The sequence below is a fragment of the Peromyscus maniculatus genome, chromosome 4 (genome assembly GCF_049852395.1).
Source record: "Peromyscus maniculatus bairdii isolate BWxNUB_F1_BW_parent chromosome 4, HU_Pman_BW_mat_3.1, whole genome shotgun sequence".
NCBI classification, from domain to species: Eukaryota; Metazoa; Chordata; class Mammalia; order Rodentia; family Cricetidae; genus Peromyscus; species Peromyscus maniculatus.
The window spans coordinates 75589005-75613924 of NC_134855.1; the positions used below are offsets into that span (position 1 = coordinate 75589005).

General features: G+C 35.0%; 1 long non-coding RNA gene across 1 annotated transcript; it reads left to right on the forward strand.

Annotated features, from left to right (window-relative positions):
- The first annotated feature begins 1264 nt into the window (after positions 1-1264).
- LOC143272727 (uncharacterized) lies at positions 1265-14860 on the forward strand. The gene is made up of 3 exons (XR_013050336.1): positions 1265-1372; positions 4069-4121; positions 13829-14860. It is a non-coding gene; the product is annotated as an uncharacterized LOC143272727 (long non-coding RNA).
- Positions 14861-24920: the final 10060 nt, after the last annotated feature.

Sequence of the window (24920 nt, forward strand, 5' to 3'; positions counted from 1 at the left end):
TTTTTTGTTTGTTTGGGGTGTTGGTTTGTTTGTTTCCATTTTTTAGCAATCCCAAGCCTCTTTAATCATGTGAAAATCAAATTGTGGATTTTCAAGCTGTTAAGAAAATAACAAAATTCCAAGCTGGGCAGAATGCCTTTAATCCCATCACTCAGGAGACAGAGGCAGGTGGATCTCTGTGAGTTCAAGGCCAGCCTGGGCTACAGAGTGAGTTCCAGAAAAGGCACCAAAGCTACACAGAGAAACCCTGTCTCAAAAAAATTTTTCCCTCATAGCAAATGGTTTGATATTCTAAATTCCAGGCACAATGCAGAAGTGAAAGCAGCGTGGAAAGGGTTGCTTAAATAACATGGCCAAAGGCTAGAAGCAGCACTCAGGAAGGAGGAGCCAGGTCTCAGAGGAATTAAAAAAATGTCTATTCCACTGGAGAGTTGTTAATGGCCTGTCACGAAGCACAAAACACCATGTCTTTTCATTGCACCCATTGGTAGCAAATTTTGTTCCATGTCATTTTGTATGGTTATAAAAATGTGATTTTTTTCCCATGATAAATCTAAGCATGTCAATCACATTTTATTAAACTTAGCAGTGGCAATATCTTCTACAACACTATCAGTCCATCTCTATTTAGGATTATTTTTTTTTCCATTTAACCATGAGATTTGAGCGATCAGAAAGCATTAAAGTCTATATTTGTGTTCCTTTTATGGCTCTTAAAATTTCTTTAAGAATGTATTGTACTGTAGCATGTGAAGCAGAGTTAAACAGGGAATGCATTTATTCATGAGGAAAAGAGTTTGGGGTGTTGTAGTTCATGTATTCTAATGTTAACTAAAAATATAAAGAACAAAAACCATGGGAAAATGCTTATTGATGTTTTGTGATGAGGTTATGAAGAATATTAGTTTTGCCTTTCAGCATTATTAAATTCACATGAATTATGGAAATTTTCCTCTCTTAACATCCAGAATGTATATATAGCTTATCTGTAACATTTTCTTCTACATAATAATGTTGCTTACTTATCTTTTCCAATCGGAACTAATTGTAATATTAATGTAAAATAATAATCCTAGTGAATACTAAATAAATTAAATGATTATGCATGATAACAATCCATCGCAACGCACATGATTCCTCAGTAATCTGGACAGCCCAGTGATACAATCATGCTGTTACTCACTTTACCAAGGGTATAACAAAAGGGATAGAGCAGTGTGTGATCCTTTCATTTTATTGTTTACCAGATTGGCTGTATTCTACCCAGTTCCTAAATGAACACTGTCCATATAATTCCTAATTTCTGCCTCACAGAGAATTGATTCCAGTAGTAATTATGCTGCCATCATTAAGAATTATCACAGATATAATGGTAAGCATTCCACCCAGGTGAACAGGGATGGCACACTACTTACTGTTACATCTTAGAATTGAGTGCAGGGAAAATGCTTGTTAAATAGTCAGTACCAAAATGAAAGTTTTTAAAGGAGTTTCTAGTGATGGAAGCAAGAATTTACTGATAACTGATACCTCACAACCAGCCCTTCCCCACATCATATTGCATCTATTCAACAAAAAACATCTCATTTTATGATGAATTTTATAACATTTTTTATCAATTAAAATAATTTTTAAATTTCAATATATTTTAATCATATTCTTCTCCTTCCTCAAGTCCTTTCAGATCCTCTCCCAGATCCTACCCAACCAACTTAAAATTCTTGTTGTAGTTTTATTTTTTTAAGGAGGTGGGTTGTGGTTGCATTGGATTTTTGTTTGTTTCTTCAGACAGCACTTCTAAAAATCATGGTTTGTTTACCTCATAGCTGAGAGTTTTTTGTTGTGAATTTTATTCCATAAACCAGAAACTAGGGTAAATGGTCAACATTTTAGAGAACATATTTAGATCATGGCCTCTTTAATCCTAGTGACCAATCTTATTACAAAAAGGAGTTGCCTGAAATTTCAAAGGTTGTATGGAACAAGGGTAGTATCATGTTCTTTTAAGTCCTATATATAAGTATCCACAAGTCTAAACCAAGAGTACAAACTAATGAATCAATGAACAAACAAACAAAAATATGTAACCAATCCTAGTACTGGGGATTTATTTGGTATCATATATTTACTTTGGGCTTTATATGCACCTCATTTTTAGTCATTTTAAATAGTGCAGATACAGGTAAGCATGCATGTATACAATCTAAGGTGTTGATGGGGAAATTTGAACTAAAGACACAAATAATAACCATTATAAAGTGATTTAAAGCTAAATTATTCAGGGTATATTTCTCAGATTCAAATATCTCCATATATTGCTATTAATAATATTTTAGGTTCATAGTTTATTATATAATGTTAGCATACTTTTAAACAGTTTTAAAATAGCTCATCTAAGATCTTGTGCCTAGTCTTATTTTATCTTATCATGCCATGTTCAGTGGATATGCCTGGAAGGACTGCTCTTTTCTGAAGGGAAATGGAGAAGTAGATCCAGGAAAGAGCAGATGTGGAGGGTGGGTGGGTGATGAGAGTACTGGAGAGAGGGGAAACTGCTGTGAGAGATGTATTTAAAACAAGTAAAATAAGTAAATAAGCAAAATAAAATAGTTCATCAAGCACTCAATATTTACCTATGGCTTGGGATAAAGAATGGTCATTATTATGAGGGAAATAAAATTTTAGTGAAATAAAACCACATAAACTAAAACAAGCAAAGAAAAGACAATTTTGAGTTGATGAAATTATCCCCCTGAACAGAAAGAAACTTAAGGACTTACACAGGTATTGTTGATGGTCTAAATTAATACTGCTCAATGAGAGAGGAAAACTTGATCATTCAGTTTGTGTACAAAATTTCCTAAGCTGTGCAGCACTGAGTGCACACATTTGTAAAAGGTGAATATATTCTAGGAAAATCAGGGGCAGATATGGCATAAAAGGCACAAAAGCAAAGGTAGATTCCATTTTGCCACTTGCTTAAAATGCCATCAAACTACTCATCATCGTCCTTCACTAGGAAGTTCTCATTAAGTAATCTGCCTATAAATTCAGAGTACAATGATCTTTCACTTCTGTTTAAAAGCTATGAAAATTTCCTCCTCTGATATCAGTACACATGTCACAGTGGCAGGGACAATTAAATTGGTGTATCTTTTACAGATAAGTAAAGATTGTAAAATAATCTCTGCAGAGGGATATTTGGTCAAGCATGATGGTTTAATTGAACTTGATATTCATTTATAATTAGTTTTGTTTACTTTCTTATATCATTAGTACACTTATTAAAATGGAGATACAAATAAATTTTGTGCCAATTACATAAGAAAATAATTGGATGTTATTAATCCAAGAACTCAGACAATCAATTAAAGCAAGAGTTCCCTTGTCTCCATCACCTCATTATTTTCCATGCTTATTAATCACAAATACTAATGGAATTTTTAGAAATGCATGCTTTATCCTTTTAGATAGCTTATATAAATTCATAATGTGACAGAATATGTGCCTTTGCAAGAAAGTGCACATTTTAGTGAAAGGAGAGTTTACTGTAAATTGCTCCCCCCAATCTGAATCATTTATCCATTCATGCTTTTTCTCACATGCATCACCTTTCATTAGTTTTTGTTAATATATGCATTTAGAACATAAGCTTCTCTCTCAACTCTATTCATTGTATATACAGGCTCTGATGTTTGTATTATGACTTTATACACTTTGGAGGATATTTTAGCTTCACTTGTGATTTGTTCAAAGACTCATTCACCATTCAACAGTTCATTGTTTAATTTCCATGAATTTGTATATGTTCTGTACCTCGCCATGCTGTTGATTTCTGGTTTTGTGTCATTGTGTTTTGAAGTTATAAAATAAATTATTTTATTTTTAGTCCTTAACTTTTGCTTTGTGTTGCATAATACTGACCAAAGTACGCAATAGGCTGCTGAGAGACAGTATTTTTTTAAAGTGTAATCAAATACTCTATTCATATCAATTAATTTCTTTTGATCACTATATAATTATGCTTTCATTTTTCCCTTTCATTTGTTTGTTTTTTTCTCTTTGTAGATGGTAAGTCTTCTGATGAGGGCAGAGCACTGAAATCAACAAAGCTTCATGAGGTAGGTTATGTGTTTTTTAATAATGCAGGGTTAGATATATGAAATGTGGTTCTGTCTAGATTAGTGCATATATATTTAGAGTTTTTATATCTTCTTGATGGACTGGTCCCTTTCTTGATTTTCTTTTTTTTTCTGTTCTGATAAGCATGGTTTTGAGCCTAATTTGTCATTTATTACTATAGCAATAAATTCCATTTTGCTAGCTTATTTTGCTTGGAATCTCTGTTTTTTTTTGTTGTTGTTGTTTGTTTGTTTGTTTTGTTTTTTTGTTATTTGTTTTTTTTTAGCAAAACAGGCCTCCAAGATGTATTGAGAATAGCTTTCCACGATTAATCTCTCCATGTGTACCTTAACATTTGAGTGCCCTTCCTTGAGAAATATTTAAAATGTAAAATCACATGTTTTCAGAAGATTGAGTTTCAGAACTGATAAGAAATAAACTGTGTTTCATAATAAATAATGCTGGTTCTTTAAAATAATGCAATGCACTGTTTAATTTTAATAGTTTATATATGAGATCATTATAGGTATATTATAATGACCAGATAAAAGCAAGTTTCCAACTGAGAATCTTTTAGTAAGGCTGAGGCAATGTTGGCAATGGTCTTGTCTATAATGAACAAACTCTGGGTTAAAGCTCCATCATCACCTAAACTTGGCATAGTGGTACATGACTATTATTCAATCACTGGAGGATTAAAGACAGCACACTGGAGGATTAAAGACAGCAGGTCAGAAGTTACTTGTCATTGTCAACTATATTGTAGTTTGTTATTAACCTATGACACATTTGTCATTGCCTTGAGAGAGCGTCAGAAAGAAAAAAATGGAAGAAGGAAGAAAGGGAGGATGGAAGGTAGTAAGGTAGGAAACAAGAAAGGGAGGAAGGAAGAATGAGAAATAGAAATGGCTATAAATCTGACAATTATAAATAACTATTAATCTGCATTTTAAATTATATATTGCATTTGTAAATGAGATGCATAAACATAATATCATAAACAAGAGTAGAAACATTCATGCTGCATAACAAAATCAACTTTAATTTTTTATCAATAAACTAAAATCCATACCATTGTAAAATATTTTGCAATTAATTCTTGTTTTTTAGATTAAAGTAGATTCAATAACACACCCATTTTTTCATCATAATAATCTACCCTTTCCCCATCATTTCTATATCACATCCCCTTTTCTCCTTCAGAAATAGACTGACTATGATCATTAACAATTTATACCTACCCCACTTAAATGAAAAAAACATGCATAAACAATATTTCTGGAATTTGGGAATATTTCTCTAGACTACTTCCTGCTCATTCTGCTGGGATGGGGATCCTGAGAAAATTTATGTGTGTGTGTGTGTGTGTGTGTTTTAATATAAATATAAACTGTGTATTATACACAAGCCAACCAAAGAAAAATTTTTTTGTTTTATAATTGAGCAGGCAAAATATACAGCACATGCCTTGTAGTTACTTTAGGTTTATTTTCCCACATTTGTAGTCAAGATTTTCAGGGAATCTTCCTTGATCAAATCTGATTTTTTTTTAATCTTGAATGAACCTAAAGCCTCTCATTTTCTGTGGAAATTAAAGCAGAACCTCTTTCACAAAGTAACATATGTAAATTAGCAGCTTTTATAATCAAATGTCTCGCAGTAGTTAGCTCATTAACAGTGAAAGAATCCAAACAAAACACAGTAATATACATAATCCAGGCTCTCTGTAAATTCTTCATTTTTATATGGCTTATTTTCTTTATACTACTTTGCTCTCCCTTTTAGGACTTTATTTCATTATTTTTAATCTAAGGTTGTACATATTCTTTGTCTTCTCTCTCTGAAGCCTACACATATTTTTAAAACATACTGTCACCTATTTAGAGATGTTTTTGTCTGAATCTGTCCTTATTGTGTTAATACCTTTTTTGTGTGTGTGAGCAAAACTGTAAATCTCCATGCAACATATAGCCATGTTCTCAAGCAACTTTACAGTGGCCCATGTAAGAGGCTTAGGGAACCTGCTGTGCAATTAGCTCAAGGCTGTTGGTGGCCAGCTCCATTTTGTGATCACCACAGCCAGTGTGACAGACTAGGGAGACCAGGGTGGCTCTGTTTCTGTGTGTTTAGAATCTTTTAAAATATTTTTTTTGGGTTTTATGTAGATGTACAACCCCATGTGGGAGCACCACATATACACAGAGGTTTATCTTGGTTCTGCAGTTTCTTCCCAAACGATCACTCAAAGGCTTATATTATTTATAATATATAAAGATGAATACCACTGAAAAAGATGGAGTGTGGTGGTATTGTGTTCCCTGAAATATTGTGCACACTAATAAACTTATCTGGGGCCAGAGAACAGAACAGCTACAATATTAAACACAGAGGATAGGCAGTGGAAGCACACACCTTTAATCCTAGCATTCCAGAGGCAGAGATCTACCTGGATCTCTGTGTGTTCAAGGATACAGCCAAGCATGGTGACTCATGCGTTTAATACCAGAAAGTGAGCCCTTAATCCTAGAGAGTGATGGCAGAAAGCAGAAAGGTATATAAAGCATGAAGACTAGAAACTAGAAGCTTTTAGCCTGGTTAAGCTTTCAGGCTTTGAGCAGCACAGTTCAGCTGAGATTCATTCTGGAGACTCAGAAGCTTCCAGTCTGAGGAAACAGGATCAGCTGAGAAACGGGCAAGGTGAGGTGGCTGTAGCCTGTTCTGCTTCTCTGATCTTCCAGCATTCACCCTGACACCTGCTCCAGGTTTACTTTTATTAATAGGACCCTTTAAGATTCCTGCTACAATGGAGTCAATTACTCCAGGTTTCTAAAGATTTCAGTAATAGTAATGAGGGCAAGGGAATTGATTGGAAACTCATATATTTAATTAGTGGCATAATATGAACATTCATATTATTAATTTCATATCTATATTTTATCATGTCAGTACATAAGTGTGGCTGTTGGTATAAAACTAAAAGATATATTTTTCATGATGTTAAACTATCATTGAAATTTGCTTTCAGAACTTTAAACAGTTTATAACAGCTTAAAAAGTTCTATTTGAGGCCCTTTGAGATTATTACATTTGTCCTGCTTACACAAATCTCTAATGACTGTAGAAAGTTGAAAGATCAGAGAGATAAGGAAAGAAATAAAGCACAAATTAGAGATTTGGCCCTACTAGTCTTACGCTTGTATTTTTACTGTCAATATACAATATTCATTTTAGAAATTGCCTTTGAGTCCTGGAAACTCACTTAATAGCTGCACTTATTTCATAATCTTTAATATAGTGGCAATAATACCTTGTTTAGTGATTAAATTTAGTAAGATATAGAAATGCTTCAGCACTACCAGTCAAATAAAATTTAATTTCATATGTGCTTGTAATCTCTCATTTTAATCATGGCTTCATTGTGTGCTACCCACATAAGAAAACAATAAAATTCTTATAGACTTAAGATAATTAAATATCAGTTTCAGAATAGATGTGGATATGAAAATACAAGCCATTAATTAATTAATTTCATTCTTCAAATTATTCTTGAAAACTAGAGTTAGTTCAAATATACAGCAGCACAAATTAAGTTTTAAATTTTGAGTTGTACAGTAAAAAGGAGTTGAAAAATTTTAGTAATTTTAGTATTTTAAAAATATTTATTGCTGGGCGGTGGTGGTTCACACCTTTAATCCCAGCACTCGGGAGGCAGAGCCAGGCGGATCTCTGTGAGTTCAAGGCCAGCCTGGGTTACCAAGTGAGTTCCAGGAAAGGCACCAAACTACGCAGAGAAACTGTCTCGAAAACCCCAAATAAATAAATTAAAAAATTATCCATATAGAGGAGGAGATGCCTGAAATACTTGAAGATAGTAGAGTATATGTTGTTATCATTTAAATTGAAACAATACTACCCATGGGTTCTGTGTATGTTCTCCCTGTTTCTTTACCTGTGAGATAAGTAAGTAATCAAAACTATAAACAAATGAAACATTTCTGTTATATTTTTATATTCATTATTATAGTAAAGTCCATCTTGGTCAAGACCTTTCAATATGTTTCTAAATTAGGAAATTAGTAGAACAATGCTCACTTTGGCAACATATATATTAAAATTGGAGAGATGATAAAGATCAGATTAATGTGGCTGTTCACAATGATGACAATCCATAAGGTAGTCCATACTTTTACACACATACAAACACTCAACAAATAAATTAATGTAATAAAATTTTAAAAGAAACTGAATCATTTAGTACAATGTATTGCCCTTTCATTCTAATATCATGGCATCAAGAATGATTGTTGATTAAATTTTTATGATATTTCATAGTTTTTTTTTTATTTCTTTGTACCCTCCTGGAACATACCTTGTATAGTCAACTTCTGTATCAACTCACTATCCATAAGTTACTTATACTTTAATCTTGCTGTACTTCATTACTAGAATTAAGTCTGTAATAGCAAGGAGGAAATGAAATAAAAAATACTATCCATGGTTAGGAAGCACTTGAAATATAAGTGAGAAGAAGGAAACTAATGAAAAGAAAAAAGCCTAATGTCAAAGTTCTGGAATCCACCAGAGAATATGACTCTAAACACAGAGATACTTGTATTCCATACTCATAATCAAATATTTCCCTGGAAAGCCACACCAGTATAGCATAAACAAGAGCAAGTTGACATAATGAATTTCATAGTAAAAATTGGGCATAAATACCATTACAGAAAGACTTAAAATTGTGCAGTTTGCCATGTGAGGAATATAATTTAGTCTTGCAGAATATTTGGTGAAGATATTAATAGTATCATTGAAAAGAAATTGAGAAGTTTGAAACAGGACAAATTTATTCCTGTGAATAGAAATGATGTTTTGAGTCCATTTCAAAAGTTGAGTAGACTTTATCACTTTTAGGCTTAAAAGTATAATAGGGGAAACTTATTAGACTTTCTTTTGAGTAGTGAACACCACTGAGATGAACTTCTCACAAAGACACCCTACCCCCACCACTTGATGTTGTTTCTCCAAGAAAACAGAAGGTACAGCTAATCAAACCTTTAGGATTAATATACACCACAATATTAACTCAATTCTGCCACTTCAAGATTTGAAATTTGTCCTGCAGTGTTTTTATCTTTCTTATCCTTATATTCCCAAGCTTTCTTTTTCCTTTTCTAACTATTTTCGATGCAGTTGTTCACTGTCTGCCATGGTAACTTGGACATATGCAGTATTTGTTATTCACAGTGCCCCACATCCAAGTTTGTCTTGAAATTGAAAGTCTTAGAGTGAGAAAAATTTAATCATTTGAAACCATGAAAAGTTTGGTAACTCTTGGAAATGGAATACATTAATTTTCTATTATGAGACAGTCAAAAGCTTTGGGTGCTCAAAAGAGACTGTCATGGTTCCATTATAAAATGCCTCCCATTGGTTATCTGTTACACTGTTGGTCCCCAGCTGGTCATACTCTTCTGTGAGGATCCTGAGAGCTTAGAATGTAGGGGGTATTTGAAGGAAGTAGGTCATTGAAGGCAAATCTTCGAAGATTATACCTTTCCCCATTGTGTCCCTCCTCTACATAATGCCATTCTTAAGGTTTTTATTGTGTGTTAAAACAGCATGACCGAAAGAAACTTATAGAGGAAAGGGTTAATTTCCTTTTAACATTCAGGTCCCACTCTGTTACCAAGAGAAGTCAGGGCAGGAAATCAAGGCAGAAACCGAGGGTCTGAAACATTGAGTAGTGCTACTTAAAGAATTTCTACACATGGTTGCTCAGCCTACTTTCTGTAACAACAAAGACCACTAGATGAAGATGATACTATCCATACTAAACTGAGTCTTCCCATATCAATAATTTATTAAGAAGATGTACCAGAGGCTTGCCCACAGCTCAATATTGTGGGAGCAATTTGACTCTTGCTTTATGAGAAGTTGCCCTAAAACTAGCTGGGACAATATCCCATCTACCATAAGATCAATGGTTTTTGAACCAAGAGGCTTTTAGGACCCACTGTCATTGTATTTTGCTCAATTGTAAGCACAGATAGAACAGAATCAAGGGCTGTTGAATGAACCCTTCAAAATGCTGATTCAAAATCAATATTTTCTCCTTTAATGTGTTCTCTTGACTATTGCTAATTTATGGAATATTTATGAAGGAAAAACTGAAAGAGATAAAATAATAGGAATGATACTCTTAATGTATTTTCTTCTAACTTATCTTTATTAGTGAAAATTTTGTAGTATTTGTATATATTTTACAAATATATAGTGAATTGAGGTTTTATTAAACTTAAAACATAAAAAGAAATTAGTTTAAAAGTACAAGAGTAGCATATTTGAAATGAAATACATTACACTTGATTTAGCATATTGTCCAGTTTTCACAGTAAAAAAAAAATGTGTATTACTTAAATACTGAATCATAGAAAATATATATGACCCCACATACCCTTTGCAATGTGTGCTATAAATTGCTTTTTTGTAGATTTTAGTTTTCAGAAGCAGCTTGATAAGAAAAATATTCTGGAAGTATTTTACTTGTAGATGAGATTGCATTATTGTTTTATGCTATTTTAGATAAATATCAATATTCCTAAAATCTCAATGTATTTAATAAGTTATTTATATGCTTAATAGTACTGTAATGGTTTTCATGATATATAATATTGTTAAGCAAAAAAATGAAAATTAAATCTGAGAAATTTTATGTTTGATAAAGAATTGATCAAGAAAAAAATTGTATGTTCAATATACTGACATCTAAAATATCATTAACTGATTAAATAAATTTTATTAGTTTTGATTGTAATATAATGTGATACATGGGGAAAAGAGAGGACACAACTTGGGCAGGGGAAGTTAACTGACAGAATGCAAGAATCCTGCTCTCAGTGGATAGTCCATGATTTATAAGCTATTTTGAAATCCTCAGGGGATCAGAATTAAGTTTTTTACACCAATTTAGTTTTTAATTTTTTTATCTCACTCAAGGACACTGAGGACAAAATAAAGTAAACACTAATCAGTGTATTATTTTTCAGGATCTGTGTATAGTCTTTTGAATGAGAGAGGCATTAAACATCATCTTTCTTATTTTAGAAGATTTTAGAGGTCAGTCCAGCATGGTAGTCCAAAGCATAAGCAAGCTTGAGAAGTATTCCACACACAATTTGTTAATACAAGAAAGTCCTAACTTCAGTAAATTGCACAATACTGTGTGATAGGGTATAGACACAGTACAAGAGATTTAGAATTATGTTCATATTTTTAATTTAACAGCTAAGTAATAATACATTGTATAACTGTACCACATTTTCTTTACCAATTTTTCTGTGTAGGGACATTTACATTGTTTCCAGTATCTGGCTATTGTGAATGAAGCCACAGTGAACATGTTTGAGTCAATGATTTTGTGTTAGGATGAAGTGTTCTTTGAATATATGCCTAAGAGTGATATAGCTGGGTCTTGAGGTCGAATGATTCTCAATGTTCTGAGAAACTACTACTTTAAATTCTATAGTTGTTGTACAAGCTTGCACACTTACTAGAATTAAAGAAGTGTTCTGCCTGCTCACCATCCTTGACAGCATTATCTGTCACTTATGATATTGTCCTTAGACATACTGACAGGTATAAGATGGAATCTCAAAGTAGTTTTTGCTAATATGGATGAAAATTAAATATCTAAAAATCTTAGTTTTCAATATTTCTCTTTGAATTATTTAGGAAGTCAAAAGAAGACGATAGTAGGTTATTTTTCTGTTCATAAAAATAGTACAGGGCACTGTTATAATGTTCTTATCAAAAGATATCCTGCTATGCCTTGTGGTGATTTTTATCTAATGTTTCTAGTTCTCCCTGTCATAGTATGTAGGGCAGTTTCTCTAGATAGCCTACAATGACTTTACATGTTATTAAACATTATTCACAAAGAGAATGTTACTTGCCTATTATATAATCCAGCTCAACATCCCTTCTCCAGATATTTTCTAGCGATTTGCACTGAGATAAGAAACTAGATGCAGTGTGATTCCAATCACACACAGTTATATGTTCTCCTCAATTATTTTATGGGTAAGTAATTAAACTCACTAAGCAATACACATTTCTCTTTTAAAAAAATCAATATTTTTGCTCCCATGAGAATCCTGAATAATAACTTTGAAATGGACAATTTTTGATGATTTTGAACTCCACTCTAACAGCATTCTAAAATTCTTGACATTTTCCAAGGTTACAAAACATTCTTATTACATATATAATACAACTGTGAAGTTAATGACATTATTTAATTTAGCAATTAAAAGAAAATATACCATTAATCTTTCTGTAGTAAGGATTAAAACAGAAAAAATGTTTCAATATAAATCTGATCAAGGAAATTTTCACATGAATTTCATTAGATCAATGCACAGCTATTCCAAAAGATAAATGCCTAAGTGCTAACATAGGATAAGGCCTACAAAACATTTGATATGAAAATAATGGTATTCAATATTTTGTTAGTAATATGGTAAAGCTATATAAATTATCATATTGTGTGTCACATAATTCATCTATTAAAAAGCAGATTTGACTACTCTTCTGAGTGTGGAGCATGGGCATAATATCAGTCTACTTGTGCATTTTGCTATTATCTATTTTATTTTTTATTATTTTATTTCTTCAGAATTAAAAAAATTATATTATTAATACATACAAACAAACTAATCATCATTTTTTGAAATGAATTATGGGTAGTGTCTAGCATTTACTACTGGAAAAGTAGAGAACTGGACGTGAATATAAAACATTTATATTTCTTTTTCTGAATTTTGCTGATTTACTGTGACAAGAATTCTACTATAGAATATCATGCCCTAAATTTACGAAGGACTAGTAAAAAAAACTTTTTGATAGCAATGTAAATGTTTTCAAATATCTATTTTATATTTAGAATCACCATCATCAATGATCTTACACTGTGAATAAATTTCTTTCTCTATTTCAAAAACAATTCTTTTCAGTTACTAGGCCTTATTTTTAAAATGCACACTCACTCTGAAAATGGGTAATTGAGCATGGAATTAGTTAGGGAGGTTTTTATGTGCACAAGGTGGCTACACAAGTAAAGTTTTACTGATCAGAGTAGTATGCTAAAAAAAAATTCTTCAGTGTGAGATATAATGGGGATTTGAAGCACTCTATTTTTTTTATCAGTTTATTCATTCATTAATTGTTTCCAGCCTAATCACAGTTTCTCCTTCCAACTCCTTGCCCTAACCAACCCGCCCCCCCCACACACACACACCAATTCCACTCCTCCTCCCTTACCTTCAGAAAAGGGCAGGCCTCCCATGTATATCAGCCAGCTATGGCTTATCAAGTTACAGTAAGTCTAGGTACCTCCTCTCCTATTAAATTTGGACTAGGCAACCCATTAGGAGGAAAGGGTTCCAAAAGCCAATAACAGAGCCAGAGACAGTCCTGCTCTTAATGTTTAGAATCCCACAACAAGACTAAGTTACACAACTGTAACATATGTGCAGAGGTCCTAGATCAGTCCCATGAACGTTCTCTGGTTGACAGTTCAGTGTTTCCATCAGTTACTGGGTGAAATCTCTCTGATGACAATTGGGCTAGGCAAAAATCATGTTTGTCTTTCTGGGTCTGAGTTACCTCACTCAGGATGATCTTTTTTGTTTCTTCCATTTGCCAGCAAATTTTAAATTCCAACACAATTATCTACAGAACTTGAAAGAACAACACCCAACTTCATATGGAAAAACAAAAACAAAAACCCAGGATAGTAAAAACAATCCTGTACAATAAAAGAACTCCTGAAGGTACCACTATCCCTGACTTCAAGGTGTACCACAGAGAAATAGCAATAAAAACCTCATGGTACTGGCATAAAAATAAATTGGTTGATCAATGGAATGGAACTGAAGACCCAAACATAATTCCACATACATATGGACACCTGATTTTTGATAAGGAAGCCAGAAATATACAATGGAAAAGAAGAAAGCATCTTCAACAAATGATGCTGGTGTAACTAAATGTCAGCATGTAAAAGAATGTAAATAGATCCATATCTATCACCCTGCATAAAACCTAAGTTTAAAAGGATCGCAAACCTCAACAGAAAACCAGATACACTGAATCTGATGAAAGAAAAATTGGAGAAGAGCCTTGTACAGATTGGCACAGGGTCCAACTTCCTGAACATAATAAAATGTCACAGGCACTGAGATTGACAATTAATAAATGGGACCTCATGAAACTGAAGAGCTTCTGTAAGGCAAAGGACACTGTCAATAGGACAAAATGGCAGCCTACAGAATGGTAAAAGATTCTCACCAACCCCACATCTGACAGAGGGCTTATCTCTAAAATATATAAAGAACTCAAGAAATGAGACACCAAACAAATTAATCCAATTAAAAAGTGGGGTACAGATATAAACAGGGAATTCTCAACAGAAGAATATCAAATGGCTGAGAAACACTTAAAGAATTGTTCAACATCCTTAGCCATCAAGGAAATATAAATCAAATAGACTCTGAGACTTCATCTTATACCTATTGTCATAGTTAATATCAAAAACACAATTGACAGCTCATGCTGAAGAGGATGTGGAACAAAGGGAATTCTCCTCCATTGCTGGTAAGAGTGCAAATTTGTACAGCCTTTTGGAAACATGTAGCACAAATCTTAAAAAGGTATTATTAATAAAAACAAATGTGGAGCCAGGTATTGGGGTGAATGCTAAAAGATCAGAGAAACAAAATAAGCCACATCCAACCTCACCTTGCCAACTTCTCAGCCTATCCTGTTTCCTCAAACTGAAAGCCTCTGAGTCCTCTTCCGAATGGATCTCAGCTGAACTGCTGCTAAAAGCTAAAAGTTTAAAAAGGCTCTAGCTCCTGTTCCTCATGCCTTATATAACTTTCTGCTTCCTGCCATCACATCCTGGGATTAAAGGTGTGTGTCACCATACCTGGTGGTTTCCACTGTGGCTTTGAACTCACAGAGATCCGAGTGGATCTCTGCCTCCAGAATGCTAGGATTAAAGGCAAGTGCTACCACTGCCTACCCTCTATGTTTAATATAATGGCTGTTCTATTCTCTGACCCACAGATAAGTTTATTAGGGTGCACAATATAACAACCACAGAAATCAATATTTTGGATTTCTGAGAAAATTGGGAATCAGTGTATCTCAAGATCCAAATATAGCATTCTTAGGCATATACCCAAAGGATGCTCTACCATACCACAAGGACACTTGCTCAACTATGTTCAATGCAGCTTTATTCATAAAAGCCAGCAGCAGGAAACAACCTTAATGTCCCTAAACCAAAGAAAGAATAAAGAAAATTTGGTACATTAATACAATGGAGTATTACTCAGCTGTAAAAAAAAGACACCATGAGGCACTGTATTGTAGCCCATAAAGGACCTTTTCTGACAATATTTAATATTGTGATTGTCACCACCAACATGAACATTTCTTGGTCATTAATGCGATACTCCTATACCTACTTATAATTCTTTATTCTATGGCACTTTCTGTCTCATGCCTTCAAAACATTTCATTTTTGTGTACTAATTAGACTATGGTTTGGGCTATAGAAATAATCCAACCGAAATTTGAAAAGGAATATAGTAAAATCCAACTAATGAAAAGTAGCCTTGTCCTCCACCTATATATGATTATAGCAACATACTTGAATATGAATTCTTCCTGTCTCATTAAAGCCTGTTTTCTGTATTTTAAAGTGCAGTGGGATAACTGCTTTTTACAAAATATCAGTTCTTTCTAACCACCCCATGAGTATCAATTTGTTAAAAATTTGTGTAGTAGACTGCATACTTCTTGAGTATGGGATGAAAGTTTAGTGTTAGAATATATGATAGTGACAAGACTACAAGAATAACATTACCGATATTGTTAATGCGGGCTCAACCATGTGCTACTTTCTGAATTTAAGGAAAAGCTGAATGCATCTCAGAATGAGATAGTCTATGACTGTAACAATGGAGAACAGACTATAAAAACTCAGCAATGTGCCGGGCGGTGGTGGCACATGCCTTTAATCCCAGCACTCGGGAGGCAGAGCCAGGCGGATCTCCGTGAGTTCGAGGCCATCCTGGGCTACCAAGTGAGTTCCAGGAAAGGCGCAAAGCTACACAGAGAAACCCTGTCTCGAAAAAACAAACAAACAAAAAAAAAAAAAAAACAAAAAAAACAAAATGACAACTTGGGATACAAATATGAATGTTTCGCCGGGCGTGGTGGCGCACGCCTTTAATCCCAGCACTCGGGAGGCAGAGCCAGGCGGATCTTTGTGAGTTCGAGGCCAGCCTGGGCTACCAAGTGAGCTCCAGGAAAGGCGCAAAGCTACACAGAGAAACCCTGTCTCGAAAAAACCAAAAAAAAAAAAAAAAAAAACTCAGCAATGTGCTGGTGGTGGCTCTAGATGGGTAATGCATCTCATGTTTATTAAGGTGTTATTAACTGATAGAAAGCACAATAAAATACTTACAGTAATTTAATATATTCAACACTTATTTTCAAAAGATTGCTACTAATGTCCAGTAATGTACATATAGATTTATTATAATGATTTAGGTGTGTGTGTTGGCAATTTTAAGGAATCTACATTTTTGCTTTTAATAGCAAACATTTTTGTGTTACTTTTAAGCTTTTTTCACTTAAATATCTAAAAGTAACCCTAAGTTTGACAATTAATTAAACCATTACTTTCCGACATAATTAAATAATTTATTTGAAAGTGTATATAAAGGATGCTACACACAAAAATATAGTTAATTTAAGATATTTTTGCTTATAGAATTTTAAAGTAAAACACATTGCTATACTTGGGATTGACTTCTAAATAGCCAAATACCTAAACATTCTAAATCTAATTATTTCAACTGTTCTTAAACCCAATTTTTCCAATAAATGATTTAAAGCTATTTACCCTGAATATTGATCTACTGTGACTTACAACATTGCATAAGAATAGTCTCTAAATATCTTTGAAGCATCATAAAAAAATCTATATTTTATAAGAGAGGATTGTGGCATCATTTTCATTATGGATAGATTTTTAAATTCTAACCTATAAGCATTATAATTTAACTGTATATCTTTTATTGATTTTCTTGCTAAAGTCTATCTAAGGCATAGAGTAAATTGGATTTTGCGAATATCGGTATAATTAAAGAACTACAAATGTGCCTTTCTAAGCCATTATAAAATTTGCATATAGAAACGAACTATTATTTTCAGAAAAGAGAAAAAAGGCAAATAAATAACAGAATAGAACTGAGCTATGAATATGGTTCAGCAAATAAGGACCTTACCATGCAAACCTCATGACCTGAATTTGATCTGGGTATCCCACAGCGGAAGGTGAGAACACAACTGGTTCCTCAAGTTGTCTTCTGACCACACTTGCCAGTGATATATTCTTTCATATTCTTTTGAAATGTTTTTCTTTTTTTCCCCGTGTGTTCATTGTGTGTGTGTGTGTATGTGTTCCCATTCATGTAAGTGAACACATGTGTGCCAACAAAATGCACATGAATGTATGACCATGTAGAAGCTGCAGGTTCATGTTGGTTCTTTGTTAGTTTGACACCTTATTCAACGAAGAAGTATCTTTCCATTGAACCCCTTCTATCACTGATAGTCTTTTCTTCCTATCCAGCTCATTGTAGGGATCCACTTCATCTTCCTTAAGAGGCTGAAAATACAGATGAGCACAGGTATTGACAAAGTTTTTGGAACTTAGGAATTCCCCCAATTATCTTCTTTAAAAGGCCTGAGTTTTAATTAATAAACTCTTTTACCAGCAAAGTATTGATGTCTTTTAAACTATCTAAATTTTTTATTTTAAAAAGATGTACACATTTTGTTCATGTGTTTCCCTTTTTGTTGTTGTTGTTTTGTTTTTCGAGACAGGGTTTCTTTGTGTAGTTTTGGAGCCCGTCCTGAATCTCTCGCTATAGACCAGGCTGGCCTCGAACTCACGAGAGATCCATCTGGCTCTGCCTCCTGAGTGCTGAGATTAAAGGCCTGCACCAACACCGCCCGGCTGTGTTTCCCTTTCTGAATGTCTTTCCTGGTCCTCTCTACTTCCCTGCCAATCCAAAAATATGTGTTGTTTTTCTCTCTTTTTTCTGATACAATGAAACAAAGCAAAACAAAAAACAAAACAAAAATATTAAAAAAAACAAGAAACATATGAAAAACAAACAAAAATACAAAAAAAAAAAAAAAGACAGGAGAGAAAACCAAAATAAATGAGCAAAAGACCAATAAGACAAAAGAAATGGCAAAACTAAGTAAAATGAATCAGAACGCTCACACCATATCACTGGGATCTGCTTGTATGGGCCATCCACTCCTGGGTATGGGGTCTGCTCAGAAGTGTGTTTGATGTACTGGTGGAACTTCGTTGAAGAAACTGATTCCCCTTTCTCGGTGGGTATGCAGAAAACTTACAGGTAAAAAGCGGGGAACCACACTGTTAAATTTTCCCTATCAGTGCTGGGACCCCATTGGTCTAAACCTATGAAGGTGTTCGGTGTGCTGCCACCGTATTGGTGAGTTCCTATGTTCATCCGTGGTGCTGTGCCTGGAAAACAGTTTTTTCTTCAGTCACCCACCATCTCTGACTCTTATAATCATTCCACTTCCTCTTTCTCATAGGCCACTGAGCCATGAGGGGAGGGGCTTGATGGAAATATCCTGTTTAGGTCTTAGTGAATCAAAGTCTCTCTCATTATCTGAACATTGCCCAGTCATATGTGTCTGTGTTAATTTCCATCTACTATAAGAAAAAGCTTCTCTGATGTAGCATGAGTGAGACACTGATCTATGGGGTATAACAGAATATCATTAGGAATCATTTTATTTCTATGTTCCTTCAGCAGAATAATAAGCATTCCGCTCGGCCAATGACTTATCTAGTTTGAGGTTTCTGGCCACTTCTGTAGTGTCAGGTATGGGTTCTGCTCATGGAGTAGACCTTAAATCCCCTCAAAAAGTGTTGGATTCTCTCATAACATTTGTTCAAATCTTTCATACACACACACACACACACACACACACACACACACACACATCAGGCTAATCATTTTCAGGCAAGTTATATACATATATACATATACACATATACCTAATTTTAATGTATTATATACTAGTATGTATTACATTATTAAAATATGTTTTATATATTCATATAGATTACATAATCACATCTGTATTCTACACTTGAGATGGTGTCTGTGGCATATCATCCTTCTTCCCTCATTTCCCACACATGTGTCTTCTCTCTCACTTTAAATGGTCCACTTCTATGCTAATAGATCCCTGCTACTTTAATGTTCTACACATGTACAAACATACATTTAACTGTATATTGAACAAATGGGAGAAAACAAGATATATTTATTAACTAAATTGTTTACTGATGAATACTGTGAGTGATGAATGTAGATTTTTGTCTGTCTTCTCAAATGATTAAATTTTTAACAAATATACTCTGCATAACTGCACTTAAAATCATTTCCTTCCTTAGAATATTTATTCTTTTAAAAATCTGTTTCACTTATCTAATACTGCAGAGTCTAATCTTAAAAATACTCACCTCCTTTATCCACTTAGCTTAAATGGAAAATTTTTATTTTCTTCTATTCATTGTAAGTGAATCTGGAGATCAAACTTTGGTGAACTGCAAAGTTCACATTGATGCCTTCTTGGTAATAGTCACCCGTGATAAGAAATTCTTCATTTTTTCATTATTTGAGCTTATGTCTAGACTTACTTTCTTTTCAAAGATAAACACAATGTTTCCATTCTGAATATTAAAGCACTGGTACATTAAATTAAGAATAGTGTAAGTGTAAGTTTTATGAATATATAATTATATATTAGATTCACTACATATTAACTCTTACATATGCATACATAAATACCTTTCATGTGAAATTTAATAATGAAATATTAATGAATATTTAATGAAATATAAGGTGAAGTTGCATATTAAAATTTTTAAATATACAAAAGTTTCAAACCGTGCTACTTGAAGCAAAATAGGAAAGAGTTTCAAGGCATTAGACAGTGTTGAACACAATTAAGTGTCTACTCGTCAGGACACTATGGTCAATTTGTGTTTCTCATATGCTTAAAGCAGAATGATGTGTGATATCTAAATTTTCTTGGGCCATCAATGAAAAGGATAGCATTTATTTTTAGGGTAAAATAGCCTTCAGTGATTCTTCCATTAGTAGACCTTAAGTGACATTTTGTTAAGTTACTTTCATTCATAAAAAGGAAGAATGATATGCTGGAGAGGTCAACAGACGTCCCTCTTGGACCCGAGGTTCTTTTCACAAACCCATTATTTGATCCAACTAACTAAAAAAACCAGTTTGCCACTCAGTGAAACTGTAAAATTTGACAATTTCAAAATATCATAACTTGGAATCTGTGTCTATTTAATGAACCCAAATGATTCAATGAAAAGCAAAAAATTGAGTGTGTGTTTATTATTTTGTTGAGGTATCCACATTTTGCAAAATATTAAGATATGCAAAAAAGATGTGAGAATTGGGCAATGTGTGAGTTTAAATTGTGTCACTGCATATGAGTCACAGTATGATTGGTGATTATCGCGCTCAAGGCAAAAGACTCACTTGATTTACATTGTGGGATAGCAAGAAATGATTCATACAATAGGGCATTTCAGTATTCATTGTTTATATATTTATTTATTTTTAGTCTTCCCTCTATGAGACACTAATCCTTTCTGTTTCTATAATTAGAATTACAGCTGAACCCAAAATACTATTTGGAGATATCTACACTTGGAGTGCTGCCAGTGACCCTTGATCACATTGATTTGTGTCCTGTTGTAGGTGGGTAGATAGGAAGGGAGGAAGGGAGGGAGGTAAGTTGATTGAGCACTGACAGCTGGGGTAAGAGAAGAGTGAAGAGACCTTAAAGACATCAACATTTCCATGTGCACTCTTTGCTTATGAGCTCATTGAACAATATGAGAAAAAAAGGGAGGCGCTGAGAAAGACTCATAACATAATTGTGTAGACAAAAAAGAAAAAAAAAAACAAGTTTTAATGTTGACCCTAAATATATTCAAGTTCCAGGGATTGTTGTGATATGTATGATACCTGCAATCAATTGCAGGTATGAACCAAGATTATAAATAAGTGGCACTTATAAAATATAATGTTGTTTTGCTTTTAATGAAAAATTGTAATTTTTAATATGAGGATATGTGTGCATCTATTTGCATGTCCTTTGGAGGGGCACCAATTGCTCTTAATCACTGAGTCAAGTCCCCAGCCCACCTTGTTACTCTTGATGTCATTTGACTCATTTGTATTCGTTGATTTTGGGTTGCCTACATTTCAGGGGTTTTTCATTTTGTTTTGTTTTGATTTTTCTATTCTAGTGTTACTTCCAAAATCTCCCCAATTCAATATTAACTAGCCTATATCTGCTATGAATCTTATATAATTAGGTGGCATAACCATAAAAATATTTATTTTTAACTTTTGATAAAACATTTGATAGGTAGAACATTTTAACTTTATCTTTTCAAAGAGAAAATATATTAAGGAAACCAATCCAAAAGTTATAGATAAGACTAGAATTATGCTTTTCTGTTCTTAGAAGGTGGCAGTTAGAATCTGGAAAGATGGTCAGCAGTTGACATTGGATTATCTTCCAGAGAACCCATGTTTGTCTCACTGTAACCAAATGGAGTCTCACAATCATCTGCCATTCCAGTTTCAGGGTATCTTATGCTATGTTCTATCCTCAGTGGACAACAAACACATGGTGCGCAGACATGCGTGCAGGCAAAACAGACATGCACATAAATTAGAAACCACTTTAATTTAAAAAATCATATGAAAGTCATAATCTCTATGCTCAAAAATTGATTTCAGAAATACTTTCAGACTTAAGGTATGAATTTGATTAGAATAAATTTTCTTTTATTGGAAATAAATTATTTTCTCAAACACAATATCCTGATCACAATTTCCCCTCTGTCTACTGTTCCCAGTTCCTCCCCACCTCACCTACTCTCTGGATCCACTTCTTTTCTAACTCTCATTTAAAAAGAACATGGCCCCGACTTCTCTTTTGGACCAGGGATGAGTACCTGGGTCCAACCCGGACCCCATCCCTGGGCACAAGCCACTCCAGGAAGACCTGCCCAACTTGGCACCAGGTTCTAGCCACCCGGCAGCTCCCCTTCTAGCCCCACCGAGAGGGATCCCCTTTTCCAAGCCCCCCCCCCCCCCCGCAGCCCCTGCAATCTCCACGTCCTGCCCCCACGCCCATCTGTCCGAGACCACAGCCACTTCCTGAGACTTAGAAACCGGCCTCCAGCTCCCAGCCTGCCCCCGACTTCCCTTCTGGACCAGAGGTGAGTACCCGGGTCCAACCCGGACCCCATCCCTGGGCACTAGCCACTCTGGGAAGACCTGCCCAACTTGGCACCAGGTTCTGGCCACCGGGCAGCTCCCCTTCTAGCCCCACCGGGAGGGATCCCCTTTTTCAAGCCCACCGGCAGCCCCTGCAATCTCCACACCCTGCCCCCACGCCCATTTGCCCGAGACCACAGCCACTTCCTGAGACTTAGAGACCAGCCCCCAGCTCCCAGCCTGCCCCCGACTTCTCTTCTGGACCAGGGGTGAGTACCTGGGTCCAACCCGGACCCCATCCCTGGGCACCAGCCACTCCGGGAAGACCTGCCCAACTTGGCACCAGGTTCTGGCCACCGGGCAGCTCCCCTTCTAGCCCCACCAGGAGGGATACCCTTTCCAAGCCCCCCTGGCAGCCCCTGCAATCTCCGCGCCCTGCCCCCACGCCCATCTGCCTGAGACCACAGCCACTTCCTGAGAATTAGAGACCAGCCCCCAGCTCCCAGCCTGTCCCCGACTGCCATTCTGGACCAGAGCCTGCCCCGGACTTCCCTTCTGGACCAGAGAGTTGGACAAGAGAACTCCCTTTTGGACAAGAGAGAGAGTCTTCCTGAATCTGTCAGCTCTTTGTGAAACAAGTACACTGATAAGACCAAGAAGGAACCACAAGGAGATGGGCAGACGTCAAGGCAGAAGTACATACAACAAAATGAAGAGCAACACAGCATCACCAGAACCTAGCCCGCCTCCAACATATAGACCTGAACACCAAAAACTGGAAGAAGCAGAAGAAAGTAGCCTTATGAGTAACTTCATGAAGAAGGTAGAGGCTTGTGTAGAGGAAAAGACAAGAAAATTGGAAGAACGCTGTAAACAACTAGAGGAAAGGGCAAACAAATTAGAAGAAAACAATAAAGCCCTCCAAGAAAACAATAAAGCCCTCCAAGAAAACAATAAAGCCCTCCAAGAAAACAATAAAGTCCTGCAAGAAAACAATAAAGTCCTGCAAGAAAACAATAAAACACTGAAAGAAAATCATGAAAAAGTAATGAAACAAACAAAGGAAACAGTCCAAGAACTGAAAAGGGAAATTGAAAAAATAAAGAAGACACAAACAGAGGGAATGCTGGAAATAGAAAACCTGAGTAAAAGATCGGGAACTTCAGATGCAAGTATAACCACCAGAATGCAAGAGATGGAAGAGAGGATTTCTGGCATTGAAGACACAGTAGAAGAAATAGTTTCATCAGTTGAAGGAAACACTAAAGCCAACAAAGTCATGAACCAAAATGTCCAAGAAATTTGGGACAACATGAAAAGACCAAACCTACAAATTATAGGGAAAGAAGAAGGTGAAGAATACCAACTCAAAGGCACCGAAAATATATTCAACAAAATTATAGAAGAAAACTTTCCCAACTTAAAGAAAGAAATGCCTATGAAGATACAAGAAGCCTATAGAACACCAAACAGACTAGACCCCCAAAAAAAGTCCCCTCGACACATAATAATTAAACAACTAAATGTACAGAATAAAGAAAGAATATTAAGAGCAGCCAAGGAAAAAGGCCAAGTGACCTATAAAGGTAAACCCATCAGAATAACACCCGACTTCTCAATGGAGACTTTGAAAGCCAGAAGGACCTGGACAGATGTAATGCAGACACTAAGAGACCATGGATGTCAGCCCAGACTAATATACCCAGCAAAACTTTCAATCATCATAGACGGAAGGAACAAGACATTCGAAGACAAAGCCAGATTTAAACAATACCTATCCACAAACCCAGCCCTACAGAAAGTACTAGAAGGAAAATTCCAACCGAGGGAAGTCAGATACACACTTGAAAACACAGGCAATAGATAAAGCCACAACAGTAAACCCCAAAGAAGAGAAGTACACACACACTACCACCAAAAATAACAGGGATGAAGAATCACTGGTCACTAATATCCCTTAATATCAACGGGCTTAATTCACCTATAAAAAGACATAGACTTACAGAATGGATACGAAAGCAGGACCCATCTTTCTGCTGCATACAAGAAACACATCTCAAATTCAAAGACAGACACTACCTAAGAATAAAAGGCTGGGAAAAGACTTTTCAATCAAATGGTCTTAAGAAACAAGCAGGGGTAGCCATCCTGATATCCAACAAAATAGACTTCAAACTAAAATCAATCAAAAGAGATCAAGAAGGACATTACATCCTTGTCACAGGAAAGATCGACCAAGATGAAGTTTCAATTCTGAACACGTATGCCCCAAACACAAGGGCACCCACATATGTAAAAGAAACATTACTAAAGCTTAAACCACATATAAAACCCCAC